Source organism: Pelophylax lessonae (genome assembly GCF_965119305.1).
Source record: "Pelophylax lessonae genome assembly, chromosome: 8".
Classification (NCBI taxonomy): domain Eukaryota; kingdom Metazoa; phylum Chordata; class Amphibia; order Anura; family Ranidae; genus Pelophylax; species Pelophylax lessonae.
In genome coordinates this window covers 175,425,456-175,445,382 of record NC_138775.1, presented here as the reverse complement: position 1 = coordinate 175,445,382, position 19,927 = coordinate 175,425,456, and the positions used below count along the sequence as shown (strand labels likewise).

The window sequence follows — 19,927 nt, the reverse complement described above, 5'->3', positions numbered from 1 at the left end:
ATAACTCCAGAGCTCTACAGAGGGGTGATAAAGGAGAGACAGCCAGGGGTCTACGCTGCGCATTCTGCATTAGGACCCCCACCAGACTCCAGGTCCAGGGAACATTTACAGAGTAGTGGGGGGAACCTAGCTCAACTGAGGAATTTTTTGGATGGGGAGGAGGGAACTCCTCGCCACTGCAGCAGAGGAGCTGTTGGCCTAGGGGGCGCTGCGACTTGGACCAGCGTCCGGTCGTATGTGACCCTGCGAGCCTTTATATGAGGCTATGTCACGGCCGACCTTGCGCAAAGCTCCGGTCTGCATGAGCTCGCTGGTTGGATAAGGGGGAACCACTGGATCTAGATTATCCTGCCGGTCGCCCAGCCATTGAATTTAGATCTCCCAGTAGAAAAAGCAAAAAGATGCATGGAAGGAGAAAAAAGCAAACCTTGCTAGGACCAAAAAGATCTCAGCGGGGAGCCAAGGCACTGTATGTAATATGTAGGTTTTATTTTTAGAATTACAGCAATGTCCAGTTAAATTTACATATGAAAAATTACGTCCCGAGGAAGTGAATTTCTCTGCAAAGCATATAGACCTTCACAACACATTACCGTATTAAACACACACGCTATTTCCTTAAATGGATAATAAGTGGTAGTATTGCTGTCCATATATGTGATTTTAATTGGATGTTATAAAGTTTTGTATATTCTTTTAGGGGGTTTGGTTGTGTGCGTTTGTCTACTGGAGGGGTATTTGAATTCCCATTTTGGCTTGGTCATACCTTTTTCTTGGATTAATTTAGGGGTGATACCCACCGGTGGCAATGTTATTGGCACAGCATCAAGTCGACATTTTCAGATGCTTAAAAATCAACTTCAGCAATATTTGGTGGCTTAGTTTCCATTCACACAGATCGAGCTCTGTCATATTAGATCAGCAGGATCCCGATGATCTGAGCAGAGTGGGCAGATGACAGGTCAATTTATGCAGAGCGGACATGAACAGGTGGGTGTAAACTGACAGTGGAGTGCCCTCCAATCCAATTCGCCTAAACCGATCCCCGTTTTATTTTTTTTCTTAATGGACTGGATTGGAGGTAGGAGGGTGTAAAAAGACACAAGTTTGTTTATACCCACAGGTCCTTAGGAGTGAATGGAGGGTCCAATCAAGTCTACCTGAAAAACTGACAGGGAGACCGGATGGGAACCTTCAGGTCAAAGGGGCCTTATAGTTTTGTATGCGTACTGGGACTGCAGACACACATACGCAGAGAATACGTACATAAATATTTTATGGGAGGGAAACCTAGAACGTGTAATCAAAAACACTCTCTGCACTGAAATATATTTCATGAGTTAAGCTTGCTGAGTAATGGACATTGTTTTAGATTACAAAAAATACTGTAGCCTTTTTGAAAAATAAACAATTTATTCACCTAAAAATCATTACAATATGTACATTCCACAAGTACAGTGTGACCTACAAACAAGTTGCTTCTGGGTCTGCCAGTACTGAAGCGGCTCTCTGCCTTCCATGTTATATCACCTGAAATACAAATGACAGTTTAATCTGAAGGCTTTGGTAATCTTTGGCCTGTAAAATCAATGCTAATTGTACAAATAATGCAACTAATGTAGAATGATTGATCTGTTAGCAGCAATGAATAGCATTGACACAGGATGCCAAAAAATTCTGTAAATTAAGGTTACAAATTTCTCCTCACAAAGCGTAATAAAGTCTCTTCAGTTAGTAATTTTAGATTTTTTTTGAACCACCTCCTAATAAATCCTGGGGTGGCAGCTGGATGATTGAGCTAAGGGTCTGTGTTGACGGGCTTTGGGCTTCTGATGTCAGTTTAGGAAGCGTCAGAGATCCTTCAGCATTTACTGACTGGAGCGTTTGCCATCCTCCTGACCTCCTTCAAACAGGGTTTGTGTTTTCATAAAGTTGTATGCTAATGTGAAACCCGCATGAATCAAACAAATGACACGGCCCTATCTCTGGAAACCATTTTTCTTTCATATCCAAATCCCTCATATACTAAGGGATTAAAGAAAGTGTCTCCTATATTACTTTGTATGGAGTAGCCCCATTCAAAAGCATTTCTATTCTCATGTAAATAAAAACTTTAATCGGTAAGACATGAATGGCTCTGTGAATGAAGACAGGATATGAGAGAGATCCACATCTAAACTTTATATTTTTTTTCTATGCAACTCAGGTTAACCTAATGTTAGCAGTTTCATTTTGCCAAGGTATGTACTGTAGTTTTTATTCAATGGACACCTTCACCATTAATTAAAATGTAATATTCACTAATACCCATTACAATAGCTTTCATTCCCAGTCCCTGTACATTCTAAGCAGTAATGAAGGTGAAAATTTGTATTTTTGCCAATGCTTTTGTCTTGAATATCTAAAAAAAAAAACAAAACAACACACACATCACGTGCAGCAGAGGTGTAACTAGAACCTTCCGGGTCCTGGTGTTAAGAAACCACCAAAGGCTCCCCCTGACCCCCAGCCGGGGTCCTTACCTCTGAGCCCGGGGCCTTATATTATGGTCTTGCAATGGGACCCTTTCACATACTCTGCTTTCCCCCCCCCCCCCCCCCCACAGTGGGACAACACCACATGTGACCTTTGCAACAGTGATATGATTCCCCAACTGGTGTCAGTAGGACTCTGAATTATTTTGGTCAGAGCAGTGGACGGGGTAATTTATTAGTTTCACCATGTTAGTTTATTTTTTACAATTTTTTTTTTTTTTTTTTAGGTTGCTGAAATATCAGGGGTCTCTGATATTTCACCTTTAAGAGAAAGGAGACGGAGGACACAGCCCTCCATCTCCATCTCTGCAGCACAGAATGAATGGACAGGAATAGCTCTGTACAGAGCTTCCCATTCATTCACAAACTGTAGTATAATAAACAGTTTATTATGCTTCAGTTATGGACACCGGAGCAGCTGGTACCGATCACTCACCGTGTTCATTTATAAAAGGAAGGGGCCGGTAAATTGCATGTCTTGTTCATGAAAGCATCAACCACAGAAGCCAGTGGGAGATGGGAAGCCGGCAGTGCTGCAGGGAGAGGGAGTACTGGGGGGGCCTGGGGGCAGCAACAAGAAACCTGGATGGGAGGGGCAACATATAGAGGAACTGATGCCCTCTATTTTCATCCTGTAGTTGTTGAATGCTGGCGGAAGGGAGAGGAGGAGAAGCTGGCTTTCAGCTGCTGCAGGAGGAAAATAGAGGGCATCGGTTCCACTATATTCCAGCCCTCCTACCCAACAGTAGAACCAAATATGACAGGGGAGACACATGGGCCCCCTGAAGCATGGGGCTGGGTTGCAAGTGCAGCCCCTATATTTACACCTCTTACATGCAGTTTAGCTGGGTTTGCTGTGAAATATCAAACAAACAAGTCTGCATTATGTAAAGGTAAGCAATGTGAAGCGGATGGAAATTTACTGTACTCCTATCCAAAAATCTATGTATGCTGTCTATCAAATGTATGCTGTCTATGTAAAATCTATCAAATGCTGCTGTAGTGAAACAAAGTGCATCTGGAAATGGATGGTACAGGTTCTTAGTCCCATTTACTTACATTGCCAAAACACCACAATCATCTTACCCAAGAGGAGCTTCTTACGTTCATTTTGTATTAAAATTGTTCACATTTTACACACAATTACAACATTCCTATTTATTCAGTTACTAAAACCAGCTAACTGGATTTATAGCAAGTGCTGTAGTTTAGGAGTTGAGACATACAATATATAATTTAGCTCCAAAGGATTTACAGTGGTGATCGAAAGTTTGGGCACCCCAGGTAAAAATTTGTATTAATGTGCATAAAGAAGCCAAGGAATGATGGAAAAATCTCCAAAAGGCATCAAATTACAGATTAGACATACTTATGTCAACAAAAGTTAGATCTTATTTCCATCATTGCCACTTTCAAAATTACAGAAAACAAAAAAATGGCGTCTGCAAAAGTTTGGGCAGAATTTATAGCATGCACTGCCCCCTTTGCAAAGCTGAGACCTGCCAGTGTCATGGATTGTTTTCAGTCATCGTCTGGGAAGACCAGGTGATGTCAATCTCAGAGGTTTTAAATGCCCAGACTCATCTGACCTTGCCCCAACAATCAGCACCATGGGATCTTCTAAGCAGTTGCCTAGAAAACTGAAACTGAAAAAAGTTGATGCTCACAAAGCTAGAGAAGGCTATAAGAAGATAGCAAAGCGTTTTCAGATGTCAATATCCTCGGTTCGGAATGTAATTAAGAAATGGCAGTCACCAGGAACTGTGGAAGTTAAAGGAAGGTCTGGAAGACCAAGAAACATATCAGACAGAACAGCTTGCAGGATTGTGAGAAAAACAATTCAAAACCCACGTTTGACTGCATGATCCCTCCAGAAAGATCTGGCAGACACTGGAGTTGTGGTACACTATTCCACTATAAAGAGATACTTGTACAAAATATGGTCTTCATGGAAGATTCATCAGAAGAAAACCTCTGCTACATCCTCACCACAAAAATCAGCGTTTGAACTTTGCAAATGAACATATAGACAAGCCTGATGCATTTTGGAAACAAGTTCTGTGGACCGATGAGGTTAAAATTTAACTTTTTGGCCGGAATGAGCAAAGGTACGTTTGGAGAAGAAGGGGCACAGAATTTAATGAAAAGAACCTCTGTCCAACTGTTAAGCATGGGAGTGGATCAATCATGCTTTGGGGTTGTATTGCAGCCAGTGGCACAGGGAACATCTCACAAGTAGAAGGAAAAATGGATTCAATAAAATTTCAGCAAATGTTGGATGGTAACTTGATGCCATCTGTGAAAAAGCTGAAGTTAAAGAGAGGATGGCTTCTACAAATGGATAATGATCCTAAACACGCCTTGAAATCCACAGGGGATCTCGCAGACCATTATGCTATAATTGTGCAAGAAAAAGCCTTCCAGTAATGCCTGCTTTTCTTTATAGAAGGTTTACAGTTTAATGTATAAGGGGAAAATGTTGTGAATGAGACCAGTATAGAAACATCACTATGAAGCATTAAAATGTAACAGAAATATGATTAGAAGTAACTAAAATCATAAGGAAGCTTACTTCTTTAATCTAGCTGGGAATTACATATATTAAAAAGGATACAACATGAAAGGATACACTCAATGCCCAAACAGCAGTTTCATGGTCATCTTTAAGAAGAACAGCAAAACTGTTAATGATCCTAAACACGCCTCGAAATCCACAGGGGATTACATCTAGAGGCGTAAACTGAAGGTTTTGCCATGGCCTTCACAATCTCCTGACCTCAATATAATTGAAAATCTATGGATAGACCTTAAAAGAGCAGTGCGTGACAGACAGCCCAGAAATCTCAAAGAACTGGAAGACTTTTGTAAGGAAGAATGGGCAAAGATACCTCAAACAAGAATTTAAAGACTCTTGGCTGGCTACGAAAAGCGTTTACAAGCTGTGATACTTGCCAAAGGGGGCAGTACAAGATTTTATTTCTGCAGGGTGCCCAAACTTTTGCAGACGCCATTTTTTTGTTTTCTTTTATTTTGAAAGTGTAAATGATGGAAATAAAATCTAACTTTTGTTGACATATTATAAGAATGTCTAATCTGTAATTTGATGCGTTTGAGATTTTTCCATCTTTCCTTGGCTTCTTTATGCACATTAAATACAAATTTTTACCTGGGGTGCCCAAACTTTCGATCACCACTGTAACTTAATAGAATAAGCAAACTTTTATTGTATTTCACCACCCCTGCAACTAACTGATCACCTTTGAAAACAGAGGTTGTTACCAACTTACAAAACAGCATCTGCTGCCTAGACCTCCATAGTGCTTATGTTGTCCAAGGCTACTCTCTGCATGTGCATTCTGAAATAATAACATGTATATACCAAGTTGGTCCTAGAAAAAGCATGCCCGGGGTTTATTTGCAGAGATAAGCACAGAGCCAGTTCAACCCTGTATAGCAGCACCTGGTGCACCATTTCAAACAGCATCCAAACTGCTTTACTTCTAAGCATGAAAAACATCGCCTTGCTGGATGTTAAATTTCCAAATTTGATCAGAAGGGCGAATATGGGTGGGATACAGTTTACAGGATAAAAGTGCACCTACCATTTAAAACCCAACTCCAGGCTGGCCCAAAATATAACATCTGGTTGCCTCCAGAAAATTGAGGACTCAATGCCCGTTTAGTCTAGGGGGCTCTAATAAAAAATGGTGACCTTACTCCATGGTCACAGAGGCTTTTTGCTGATATTGTCACATGCAAAGCAGGGCCAGCAGAGTCCTGGTCCTGAATTGTATGTGATATTAAGGCCTCATCCACCCTGGAACGTGGAGTAAAGACTAAAATGAGGTTGCATGACCATGGAATAAAGTATTTCTATTTTAATCCCCTCTAAAATATACAAGAATTGTATTCTGAATATGCTAGGGTGGGGGGTGGGCAGAGTTCAGCTTAAAAAGAACCTTCATGCCAAGCCCTTTTTATCTAAAGTAGAAGTATAACATTTTAGTAATTGTATCAGCTTTTTCAGTGCTCAGAAATGAAAACTAACCAATATATAGTTTTTTTTGTTTTTTTTTTTCATGGTGCCCCAAGTAAGAAGCAGCCACTTGGCGTTTACACAAGTCGGTCCACCCAAATGTTGAGAATAATTTTATATTTGAATTGATATACAATAATATTTTAAGCCGTGCTATAGATAAAATCTGGAACAGTGGCAGCTGAACTGTGCAATACATGAGGACTGCCATTAACGGGGACCCCAAGGCTTTTATGATACCACCTGGTGATTTGAAGTGTGGAATCCAGTGTCTTTCAAGCAAGCGGTTTGGAAAGGCTCTTCAGTGTGGCAATATACATCTAGCAGACCATTATGCTATAATTGTGCAAGAAAAAGCCTTCCAGTAATGCCTGCTTTTTTATATAAGGTTTACAGTTTAATGTATAAGGGGAAAATGTTGTGAATGAGACCAGTATAGAAACATCACTATGAAGCATTAAAATGTAACAGAAATATGATTAGAAGTAACTAAAATCATAAGGAAGCTTACTTCTTTAATCTAGCTGGGAATTACATATATTAAAAAGGATACAACATGAAAGGATACACTCTGAATGCCCAAACAGCAGTTTCATGGTCATCTTTAAGGAGAAGAACAGCAAAACTGTTTTCACGGCTATATTTTTATGCTGGACAGAAGACATAATACAGACTGCCGAGCCCTGCACCAGTTTCTCTTCCAGGGAGATCTTTTTTAACTTCTATTTTTTTCTTTGCTCCTGTCCCAGCTAATTAAATTTGCTTCAAGTAGTTGTAAACCTCAGGCATGGAATATGAACAAAGCATATCCCTCTACAGTGTGTACTTGTCTCAATTAGGAGCACTACATGTCATTTCTGTTTTCTGCTTCCTTCCTCTGCTATCAGCATGAGTCACTTCTGACAAGTTTTCCTGACACCAAGAGAAAAATGGTGCCAGGGGAGGGAGCTCTGGCTGAATGACAGCCTCTGGTCTGTTCCTGTGTGAAGGGGGGGCGGGTGTCTCTTCCCTCCAATCAGCTCTCAGAGCTCTACTCACTGAGCTCTGTAAACTGTAACTTTGGCTCTCCTCCTGACTTTTTAAAACAGCTCAGACAAGTTATAGAATTCTGGACTTTGAATGGCTGCAGATAAACAGCTGCAACTTATGTAGGAAAATTTGTTTTTATCTCTGTGTATCATCTGAGGCTAGTCACTTCAACTTATGTAGGAAGATTTGTTTTTATCTCTGTGTATCATCTGAGGCTAGTCACTTAACTGAGTATATGTAAGTGTTTACAACCACTTTAAGGATAAGCTTGCATTAACCAAACTAAGGGTTTTTCTTATTATCATATGGCTAATTTACAGACGTAAAGGTGTTAGCGATGTGATTTAGAATAGGGGAAGGATATGCCAGCAATTACTTGAAGATTATGACCAGAACAGATACTGTCAGGCACATAACCCCAACACTTTGCTATGTGCCAATTGTCCAATGTCTGTGTCAATTTACCTAGCCCAGAAAATGTCTACTCTAGCTTAACAAGCGGACATATATTCACTTCATATATGGGACTGTTGATTTGATGTTCACTTTTATTCATTTTGCAATTTATTTGTATTTACCTTTCTTGGTTTATATATATATATATATATATATATATATATATATATATATATACACACACACGTTTATATTGCTAGTATTTATTAGCGCTGCACTTTTTTCCACATTTTGGACATATACAAGGCTTTTCTTGGCCGTGAGTGGAAACCTTGGTCAGCTAGGAAATCATATATTTCAGTCAGCAGCTAAACTGACAATAAGGTTAACAGATCACCATGTACTTGTTTTTCTCTGTAAAGTCAGCACTGTTTCTGTGGAACTAAAGAGCAAATATTAAAAACTGCAAGCAGACAAACTATCGCAGAAGAAACATACTATATCTCCTCTGCAATAAAACAAACTGACCAGCATGTTTGCAATCCTTTAGAATGTACACTATGCGTGGGAGTTATACAGGAGTTGCATCATACCCCACCAGACAATCAGGATGGCTTTAGACCGGATACACAGAGGAAGCTGATAACCAATATTAGCACCAGTGAAGGAAGTTAGGTATCTGTGGACTTTAGTTCCACTTTAACAGACAAAAGTTTCCAAATGAAATTCAAATAATTCCTATTCACTTTTCCTGTGATAAAAAAAGTGTTAGGCTCCATTCACATTGACATGTCTCCAGTGCGACTTTGGAGCACAACTGATGCGACTTTACACTCAATGGATCAAAGTCGCACCAAAAGTTGCACCAGTAGCGCAGACATCTTTCCAAAATCTCTGCGACTTAAATTGCATCAGCCTGAACTGGTGGCATTGAAAAGAATAGCTGTGACTTGTCATGCCCAAAGTCGCATGAGAAGTCATGCTAGTGTGAATAAAGGCTTAAAGATTCTAGCTAGTGCCAAGGCATTTTGGAACATTCTACATCTTTCGCCCTATCTACAAGTTTCTTTAAAAATACTTAAAATGGTAATGAAAAACATTTTATAAGTCTAGTACTGGGATGGTCCTGCAAACACATAGCATATGTGGCTGCCCCTCTGGATCAATTGCGTTTGAGCCTGTACCATTTTCTCCTTAGTCCTTCTCCCAGATTTTTAGCAAATGTAATATAAAAAGGAGACAGAGGTCCAACTTCAAACCAATCATGTGGTCTTGCTACTTGTAAAGGTTAATGAAGTTACACAAAACTTAAAAAGAAACAAATATAAAAAGAAAAATAAACAGCTATTCCGTAATGTGTCGCCTACAAACATTTTAAAGAGATCCTAACAAAATGCAGGTAGAAGCACAGAAAAATTGGATTTTTGCCTTACCGTAAAATCTTTTTCTCTAATGTTCATTGACGGACACAGCTTTAATCAATGAACATCAGAGAAAGGGATTTTACAATAAGACAAAAATCCAATTTACTCTTTCGTTCATTGACGTACACAGCTCCAGAATCCTCTTGACCACTGGGATGTCCCAAAGCAATGTCAAACATGAGGGATGGGAAAAACAGCAGAAAAAAAAATTACAAAAAGGCTAAACCTAGCCAAACAGGTAACATGGAGCTCAACCAGGAACAACTGGAGCTCACCTGAAACATGCACCCTCACGGAGGACTAGTCCTCTCAACAGCAGCCTGCAAAACCTTGCAGCCAAAAGCAGCATCCGCAGATGCCAGCACATCTACTTTGTAAAATGTTGTGAAAGTGTGTACAGACAACCAAGTAGCCACCTTGCAAACCTGCATCACTGATGGCGGAAGGCCCAGGAGGCACTAAGTGCCCATGTAGAAAGCGCCTTAACAGGTAAAGGAGGAACCTGACCCTTGATTGCATAGGCCTGCACCACCGTCTGTCTGATCCATCTGGAAATAGTCATGGCAGACGCGGCCAACCCCTTGCGAGGACCATCCGCAAGGACAAATAGTGAGTCTGATATTCGAAACGACTCAGTTGCAGCCAAGTAAACCCTGATCTCCGAACCACTTCCAGAGAATGGAAGGCAATCTCCTTAGCATGCTTAGGACACAGGGAAGGCAACACAATGTCTTCATTCAGATGGAAACCAGAGACAAGCTTAAGAAGGAACTACTGACAAGGGTGAAGCACCACTTTATCTCTGTGAACCACCAAATAAGGTGAACGACAAGACAAAACTGCCAGCTCCGACACCCTATGTGCAGAAGTAATAGCCACCAAGAAAGTTACCTTCTGGAACAATGTAAGCAGAGGAATCTTGCAAATATTTTTGAAAGGCAGTTTTCTGAAGAACCGATAGAACCAAGTTGAGATTCCATTGAGGCAACGGAGACCGCACTGGGGGAGCCAAGTGGCGAACCCCCTGAACAAAAGTGTGAACAAAAGAGTGCATAGCCAAGGGACATCGAAAGAAAATCGCCAAGGCCAAAACCTGGCCCTTGATGGTACCCAAGGCAAGGCGCTGTTCCACACCTCTTTGAAGAAATGCCAAAATTCGAGTCACCGAAAAGGAAAGGGGGAAACCCCCAGAGACTCACACCACGCAATGCATGATTTCCAGACGCGATGGTAAATTTTCTTAGAGGTAGATTTTCTAGCTTTTAACAGCGTGGGAATCACAGAGTCTGACAACCCCCTATCCTTCAGCAGCCAAGCCGTTAAAGCCAGTGACTTAAACAGGATGGAAGCTCGGCTCTAGAGCCAATAGGTCTTCTCTGAGAGGGAGTCTCCAAGGGACATCAGCAACCAGCCATACTAGATCTGCATACCAAGACTGGCGAGGCCAGTCTGGGGCCACTAGGATAACCGGAATCTCTTCTACCTCGATCCTCAGCAGAAGTTTTAGAGGAGGAAAGGCATATATCAGGCGATGCTGGGCCCAGTGGGCCACCAGCGCATCTGTGGTGTCGGGCAGAGGATCCCGAGACCTTGCCACAAACCTCTGCACCTTCCTGTTGAGACGAGCGGCCAACAGGTCCACCTCAGGAGATCCCCACCGGAGACACAACGGATGAAACTCCTCCGGATGAAGTGACCATTCTCCCTGGTCCAAGGCCTGATGACTGTGGTAATCCGCTTGCCAATTTTCTACCCCTGGAATATGCATAGTCGAGAGGGCTGGAACGAAACGTTCTGCCCACCTTAGAATGCCTGCTACATCCCAAGCTGCTAGGAGACTCTTTGTGCCCCCTTGGTGATTAAAATATGCCATGGCCGTGGCATTGTCCAATTGAATCCTCACTAGGCACCCCTGAAGATGGTCCGTCCAATGAGCCAGACAGTCTGATCGCCCAAAGTTCCAGTAAATTGATCTGAAGTCTGGACTCCTCCAGAGACTAAACCCCCTGAGCACAAACCGTGCCAAAGACGTCTTCCCCATCTGGACAGGCTGGCATCCGTGGTGACTACTGTCCAGTATAGGGGAAGGAAGGATTTTCCCTGACGAAGCACCGGAGAGCAAACCCACCAAATTGGGGACCCCCTTGTGCCCTAGCTCAACAGAATCAGATTGTCCAAAGACTGTGGATTCTTGTCCCACTTGGCAAGAATCTCTCTGCAAAGGTTGTGTGTGGAACTGTGCAAACAGAACCGCCTCGAAGGTAGACACCATCAGGCCCAGAACTCGCATGCAACTGTTGGACAACATGACCCAAATCGCATCCTGCAGCTTTTGCAGTTTCTCCCCTGGAAAAAACACCCGGGCTGAGGCCAAATCCAGGGTCAGACCCAGGTAGTCCAACTTGGTGGATGGAACTAGAGAAGATTTTTGGAAATTTAGTTCCCATCCAAACTCTTGCAAGGTTCGCACAGTAATGTTCAGGTTGTCTTACGACAAATCGGAGACTCTGCACGCAGAAGGAGATCGTCCAGGTATCCCAGTACCGCAATCCCTCTCTGCCGCAGCAATGTTAACACTGGAGCCAAAACTTTTGTGAACACCTGAGGAGCTGAGGTGAGACCAAAGGGTAACGCCACAAATTGATAGTGCTCCGTGCCCACGGCAAAGAGAAGAAAGCGCTGATGCCCGATATATATTGGGATATAAAGGTAAGCATCCTTGATATCGATAGAGGCCAGGAGATCCCCTTGATGAAGGAATGCCACTACCGTGCAAATGGATTCCATCCAGAATTTTTGTACCAGCACAAAGAAGTCAAGTCCTTGAGGTCCAGGATTGGATGAACTTTGCCTTCCTTCCTGGACACAGAAAATAGGTTTTGAAAGTGTTCAGATTCTTGAAGCGGTACAATGACCCGTTGTAAGATCTTGCACCGCTCCGAGGAGACCTCGCAGGCGATCTGGCGACAAACGCACGTTGGAAGGAAAGAACCTTGCTGGAGGCGAAGACTGAAGCTCGATCTTATAACCAGACCGAATTAGCTCATGGACCTACCTGTCTTGAATCAAGGAGGTCCACGGGTCCTTAAAGAAGCAAAATTCGCCCCCCCCCACCCCAGATACGGGTGGGGGTGTCCCGTCAGGCAGAAGAGGGCTTATCTGTGGGTCTGGAGGGACCCGCCCTCAGCTTACCACACCACGGCCTCTTTGAACCTCCAGAGGGGGTTCAAATTCGTTTCGATGATCCCTTTTCCTGAAATCCTGAGGAATGAAAGGGCCGCTTGTTTGCAGAGACGAAAGGGCCACGTTTGCGACAGAACTACTTGCTCCTGGTAGCCTGCAGGAGAAGAGTAACCTTCCCCCTGTGAGCCCCTTAATGATCTCATCCATGGGACCTCCGAACAGGCAATCTCCTACAAAAGGGAGATCAGACAGGACCTTCTTGGAAACCTGGTCCATAGACCAGTATTTGAGCCATTTCATGCGCCCAAGGATCACCGCTGTTACAGATACCCTGCAGACTAAGGGAGCCGCATCCAGAGAGACATCACAGATAAACAGCAATCCCTGGATCAACTGAGCCGCCAGCTCCACGAGGTTGGGGGGAATCTGTTCCCCTTCCAAATCCTGGCCCATAAGCTTTGCCTATTCCGTGAAGGTCTGGGAAACCAAAGTTATGGTAAACACTGGTCTACGGATGGAAGCGGCCATTGTAAAAAGGTGTTGGACCAGAGATTTAGCTCTCTTGTCAAAAGGGTCTTTAAAAGACAGAGTCCTCCACCGGGAGAAGGGTGGCTTTATTTAACCTGGAAACCAGAGAATCCACCATAGGCGGTACGGTTAGGTTTTTTTTTTCAGGGACTCTTCAAAGGGATACCTTTTAGCGAAATGCTTAGGCACCCTGACAGAGCGTTTAGGGAAACCCCACTGACTCGACAATTTTGTCAACATAGGCGGGAATGGGGAAAACCTTTGTCATCTTTGAGGATCTGCGGGTACCAAAATGTACCGGCAGCTGCATCCTTCAGTTTAAATGTTTCAAGCACTGATACGATCAGTGCATCCACTAGCGCCTTTTCGTGTGCGACCATAGTGGAAGACGAATCATTGTCACTATCAAAGCACTCAGGGTGCCTGGACGCAGACCCAGTAGGAAGACTCGCGTCGGCCAGGTCAACCTCAGAATCTGAGGTGACAGAGGATGCAGGTGAAGGCGGGGGACGCTTTTTGCCCATCCTGTTTTGCAGGACCATATCTACCTTGGACACTAGTGACTCTAGGACCGCCATCATAGCAGACAAAGAAGACTGGGACCCAGAGGGCCCCGCAGCCCCTGAGAGGGGGTCAGGCGGGGAGACATGCTCCAGGGACTCCATGGGTTAACTCCGGGACCACCAGCAAAAAAAGGAAAAAATACTGCTAAAAAAATAAAATAAAATAAAGTCCCAGCGCACCAAGTTCCTGCTATAGCAGAAAGAGGGAGGCCGTTTTGCACCCACAGGGACTCACCACCACCAACTCAGGTACAGAGCAGAGCACCAAAGCTGCATGCCGTGGGGCGATCAGAGAGAAAGAGAAGGTTCAGGAAAGAACACTAGAGGTCCACCGCCGAATCCCCACCCCTTATGCTGCAAAAACATGGCCACGGCTTTATAGCAATGGGAAACTACAAGAAAATTGCCACCGGACTACAGAAACATGGCTGCCGATATATACAGCAGTCATTCACAACAAAATGGCGGCTACACGCGGTGCCCAGGACCCCCAGAAACGAAAAGGCAGTAAGGAGGGGCCCTGGCAGGACCCCCCCACACCAGGACCACCCCCATACAGACATTACATGTATGGCCACCTCTGGGGGAGGGGGAGCTAAGTGTGGATAAATGGGGGAGTGGGCCACAGAGGTACCCCGATAAATGAGGAAGGATGCTATGTGGGAAGGAAGAGAACCAAGGGGTCCGACCGTCCCAGGGAGGGGCCCACGTTCATTCCCAAAAGGCCATCAGTGGAAGGGGGGACACTACTTACCACACCATGGAAACCCGGTGGGCACCACTCCAGACAGACCACTGCACCATCGGAATGGGGGTGCTGAAGGCAAGAGGCATGCTGCGACTCAGGTCGTGACCAGGTCTATGGGTCCTAGCGAGACATTTAACTTTCTGGCCAGCCCCTGTCCAGTGGGGCTATGTTGCGGCCGACCTAGCACAAAGCGGAGGTCAGGTCGCGCTCACTGGCTGGACTTGGGAGACCATAAGGATCTAGAATATCCAGTCCGTCGCCCAGTCCAGCAGTTGATTGTAGTTTCCACAGAAACAGAAAAGAACAAGGAGAGGAAAAAAAAAATCAGTTTAAAAAAAAAAAAAAAAGACAATATTGCTAGGACCAGAGATCCCAGCAAGGCACAAGGTCCTTACTCTGACTAGGCAGAAAAAAAAAAAACTGGGTGCCTATAGCAGGAAGTGGGAGTATCCCCTGGGACTGTCCCATTGGCGTGGTAGCGTTTTTTCCTGCCTAGTGTCCCACTCCTGTAGGGGGTATTTTTAATTGCTTACTTGTTACTTATTATGTAATGTGCCTTTGTACTGGCTAGTTTGACTACTCCAGAGAAACAATTTCTTAGAACAGCTACTTTCCTCGTTACTCTCATAGCCCTCTTCCATTCTGGGAGTGTCTAATTACTTTCTATGCTGGCCCAGCTCCTCTAACTCCCTAGATAACCCTTTATGTAGCTGTTGGGGGAGAAGTGAAAGGGAATACAAGAGTTAGTTGAATGACAGCTCTGAGTCAGCTGGGGCTGTCCACATCATGTTCCAGATGGCGGCACCCAGGAACATTCTCAGGGCTTTTGGATGTCTACAAAAGGGGGCCTGTAACAGGTAGATAACAAGCATGGATGTTAAATTCACAAAATTTTATCAGAAAATGTTCTGATTGTTGAAATGAGTAGACTGGCAACAGTGCCTGTTTAAAACACAATAGAGGGGTTTTAAAGAAGTCAGTGTGTTAACTAAAATGAAAAGTACAACAGCTGGGGGCATGTCCAAGATGGCCGACTGAGGAGATGTGTTTCCCGAAGCTCTGCTGGAGATAACCTGAATCCTTCATTTATTTGGGCCCCCTTTCGCTCTGCAACAACGCTACTCTAGCTCTGTATGCCTTAAAAGAAGCTTAATTTCCCACCGGGAGCGGACACGCCAGTGAGTCCTGGGCCTTTTCTCGGCAGAGTCTCCCGCGGGCCATTCCAATATGGCTTTGCAGACTGACCCTGTGGAGACGCCCGACTCCTCACCGCCGGGCATACCGAGGTCATGGTGGCTATTACGTCGTGTCAAGCGGTGCGGACTAATAAGATCGAGGCCGTCCAGTTAAGGCTAATGAATTTCCGGGATCATGATGGAGCGTTGTCGGCAGCCCGAGGCACCGAGGATCTGCACCATCAAAATGCTAAGCTGCTGCTGTTCCCTGATTACACTCTGGATGCAGCCAGCTGGCTAGAAACTTTGCCTCCTCATATTGAAGTCAGCTATGTTGTGACGTCTCTTTTGCTTCTCTAAGCTATATTCATAGCCTTTAGGATTTAGAGGTCCTACTTGAATTCTCTGTTTTGTTATTACCTCCTATTTTTATTTTTTCTTAATACTTGGTTTATTTTTTGTATGTGGCTCATGCACTATGTAGATGCCAAGTTTACCTCAGCCATGTGGCCCATACATGCCATTTGACTGTTTAAGAACGTGCTCCTGACTTGTTCAGGTAATTCAGTGAATCCTTAGTATGTGTACTGCTCCAGCATCTCGTATTTGGGATCACAGTTTATATAAAAAGGGATCTCTTTCTTACCCTATTTTTTATTTTAACCACTTTACCACTAGAGCATTTTGCTGTCTTACGTCTGGGCCACTTTTTGCGATTCGGCGCTGTACGAATTTAACTGACAATTGCGCGGTCATGCGACGCCGTACCCAAACGAAATTTACGTCCTTTTTTTCCCACAAACAGAGCTTTCTTTTGGTGGTATTTGATCACCTGTGCGATTTTTACTTTTTGCGCTATAAACAAAAAAACTGAATTTTTGTAAAATCTTACCTGTAAAATTCCTTTCTCTGATTCCTCCGACAGTCGCCGCCATCTTCATATTCGTCACAATGGGGGTATTAGACTTTGCTCCGTAGGAGTAGCTAGGCAACAGAATATGTCAATATTAAAGCTTTTAACATATCCCCACCCCAGGGGGTGGTCCCCTCAGTCTATACCCTCCTGCTTCCTGTTTCCTGCTTCAGTTTCAGTGGAATAGCAGTAGAGTACCTAAACCCCAAAAGAGGGGCGGGGCGGCGACTGTCGGAGGACTCAGAGAAAGGAATTTTACAGGTAAGATTTTACAAAAATTCCGTTTTCTCCTACGTCCTCCGACAGTCGCCGCCATCTTCATATTCGTCACAATGGGGATGTCCCAAAGCAGTGCAAACATGAGGGGTGGGAAACGCAGCCGCGCCTAAAGGCAACGCAGTCTCCACATCAAGAAAGTAACCTTACCAAAGGAAGGAAACCAGCTGGGCAACACGAGAAAAAATTTGCTCAACGGGAGCAATAACCCAGGAAAAAAACAAATAACCCAGGGATACAAAGAAATCCCAAACAGCCCAAAGGACCAAAACCAGGGACCCTAAGGGACCGCCGCACTAAGAACCTTGCGGCCAAAGGAAGCATCTGCCGATGCTTGAACATCCACTCTGTGGAACAGAGTGAAGGTGTGCACGGTCGACCAAGTCGCCGCCCTACACACCTGGGCCACAGAAGCCCCATGACGACAGGCCCAAGACGTACTCAGAGATCTGGTAGAGTGCGCCCTCACAGGCATAAGGGAAACTTTTCCCCGCAAAGCATAGGCCTGTTCAACGGCCTGTCTGAACCAATTGGCGACGGCAGAAGCCGACGCCGCCACGCCCTTCCGAGGACCCCCGGAAGGACAAACAAAGAATCCGACTTGTGAAAAGATTCAGACGATTTTAGGTAAACCCTAATCGCCATGAACAGCATCCAAGGAGTGCAACACCACCTCCTCCGAATGTTTAGACTTCGCGCAAGGCGAAGGCAAGACAATGTCCTCATTGAGGTGAAATTCCGAAACCCTCTTCGGAAAAAAAGAAGGGTTAGGTCGCAAGACCACCTTAACCAAGTGATTGACCAGATACGGACAATGGCAGGACAGGCTGCCAGCTCCGACACTCTGCGAGCCGAATTGATCGCCACCAAAAAAGGTGACCTTCTAGGACAACATAGACAACGAGATCTACCCGATCCGTTCAAAAAAGAACCATGTCGTAACACGGACAGAACAAGATTCCAGTCCCAAGGAGGCAGAGGCACCCTCCTAGGAGGGACCAGATGCCCCCGAACAAAAGTGCCAATCAAGGAGATAGATGCCATAGGACGTTGAAAAAAGAACGGCCATCGCAGACACCTGACCCTTAATCATAGCCAGCGCCAAACGCTGTCAACACCCTTTCGAAAGAAGGACAACACCCCAGACACCGACCACGGGCGAGGTGAAGACCCCCTGAACTCACACCAGGCAAAATAGGCCTCCGAAATACGGTAAAAGACCTACCCCGAGGAAAAAATTCCTTGCGTCGATCAAAGTGTGAATGACCTCAGGGGAGAGACCCCTATCCCTCAGGGCCTCGGTTTCAACAGCCAGGCCGGCAAAGCCAGCGACTGCAAGGCAGGATGAAATATCAGCCCTTGAGACCGGAGATCTTCCCGAAGAGGCAGACGCCACGGGGCGTCGACCGCCAAATGCACGAGGTCTGCGTACCAGGACCGGCGAGGCCAGTCCGGTGTCACAAGAATCACCGTGTTTTGGTTCCGAGACCAACCTGCGAAGGAACCTGGGCAGCAATTGAAACGGTGAAAACGCATACATCAGTCGGTACGGATGCCACGGAGCTACCAACGCGTCTGCCCGAGGATCGCGTGGCCTTGCCACGAACCTGTACACCTTGCTGTACAGACGAGACGCGAACAGGTCCACCTCCGGAAGACCCCACGTCGCGCACAACATCTGGAGAACACCCGGACGGAGGGGCCATTCCCCCTGGTCCAGGGACTGGCGGCATCAGATAATCCGCCCGCCAGTTCTCCAACCCCTGGAATGTGAACCGCCAATATCGCCGGGACATGCGTCTCGGCCCAAGACAGAATGTCGGCCACTTCCCGAGCCCCCCGGGCCCTCTTGGTGTCCCCTTGGCGAATGACGTAAGCCACCGCCGTGCAGCCTGTCCGGCCAACGTTGAAGGCAGAGAATCATCGCACGCAATTCCAGAATGCTGACCGGAAGGGAGGATTCCCCCTCCGACCAAGTTCCCTGGGCGGACAGAACGCCCAGAACACCACCCCAGCCCGACAGGCTGGCATCCGTGGTGACCACCGTCCATGAGAGAGGACGAAAAGACTTGCCCCCTGACACCGGCGGGGACAGGAGCCACCACAGAAGAACCCTTCTGGTGCGATGGCCCAATGAAATCCGGATCCAGAGATCGCGGTCGCCCGTCCCACCTGGACAGGATCTCCGCTTGGAGACCCCGCGTGTGAAACTGGGCGAAGGGAATCCCAGACATCTCATGCACGTCCGAGTGGACGAGGACGGAGCGTCCCTGAGGGACCTGACTTTCTCCTGAAGAGTCCTGAGTTTGTCGTCCGGTAGGAAGACCTTCGCCTGGACAGAGTCCAGAACCATTCCCAGGTAAGGGAGACGAACCGATGGGCACAGTGCTGACTTTGGAAAAGTTATCGTCCAACCAAACTCCTGCAGAGACTGCATCGTAACGGACAGAGCCTTCTCCAGACCCTGGCTGGTCGCAGACCGAACCAGAATATCGTCCAGATACCCTAGGACAGAGACGCCCTGGGCTCTCAACAAAGCCAAAACCGGTGCCCGCACCTTGGTGAACACCCGTGGAGCCGAGGCGAGACCAAAGGGCAACGCCACAAATTGGTAGTGATCCTCCGCTATGGCGAATCGAAGGTGCCTCTGGTGACCCTCGAAATTCGGGATGTGAAGATACGCATCCTTCAAGTCGATGGAAGCCATGAACTCCCCCGGAACCAGGGCAGCCACCACCGACCGCAGAGATTCCATGCGGAACTTGCGCAACCGCACAAAGCGGTACAGCGCCTTTAAGTCCAGAATCGGACGTACCTTGCCCTCCTTCCCGGGCACGGTGAACAGATTGGAATAGAACCCCCGAAACCTGTCCCGATGAGGCACCGGGACCACCACTCCCTGAGCCCTCAGGTCCTGCACCGCTAGATGCAGATCCCGCAAACGCTCCGGGGACAGTAGAAGATTTGAGGGAAAAAATCTGCGCTCCGGCCTATAGAGAAACTCGATCTCGTAGCCAGATCGAACGATTTCCTGAACCCACCTGTCCCGAACCCGGGACAGCCATGGCTGAAGGAAACCGAGCAAGCGTCCCCCCACCCCAGAGTCGGGTGAGGGCGCCCCT

At 45.9% G+C, this 19,927-nt stretch overlaps 1 pseudogene across 1 annotated transcript in view; it reads right to left on the bottom strand.

The window, feature by feature from the left end:
- Positions 1-6,825: 6,825 nt before the first annotated feature.
- LOC309562031 (RNA-binding region-containing protein 3-like) overlaps positions 6,826-19,927 on the bottom strand; it is a 126,971-nt pseudogene continuing 113,869 nt past the window's right edge. Inside the window, exon 15 of the transcript XR_014226212.1 lies at positions 6,826-7,172. The product of XR_014226212.1 is annotated as an RNA-binding region-containing protein 3-like (transcript). The remainder of the gene's footprint in view (positions 7,173-19,927) is intronic.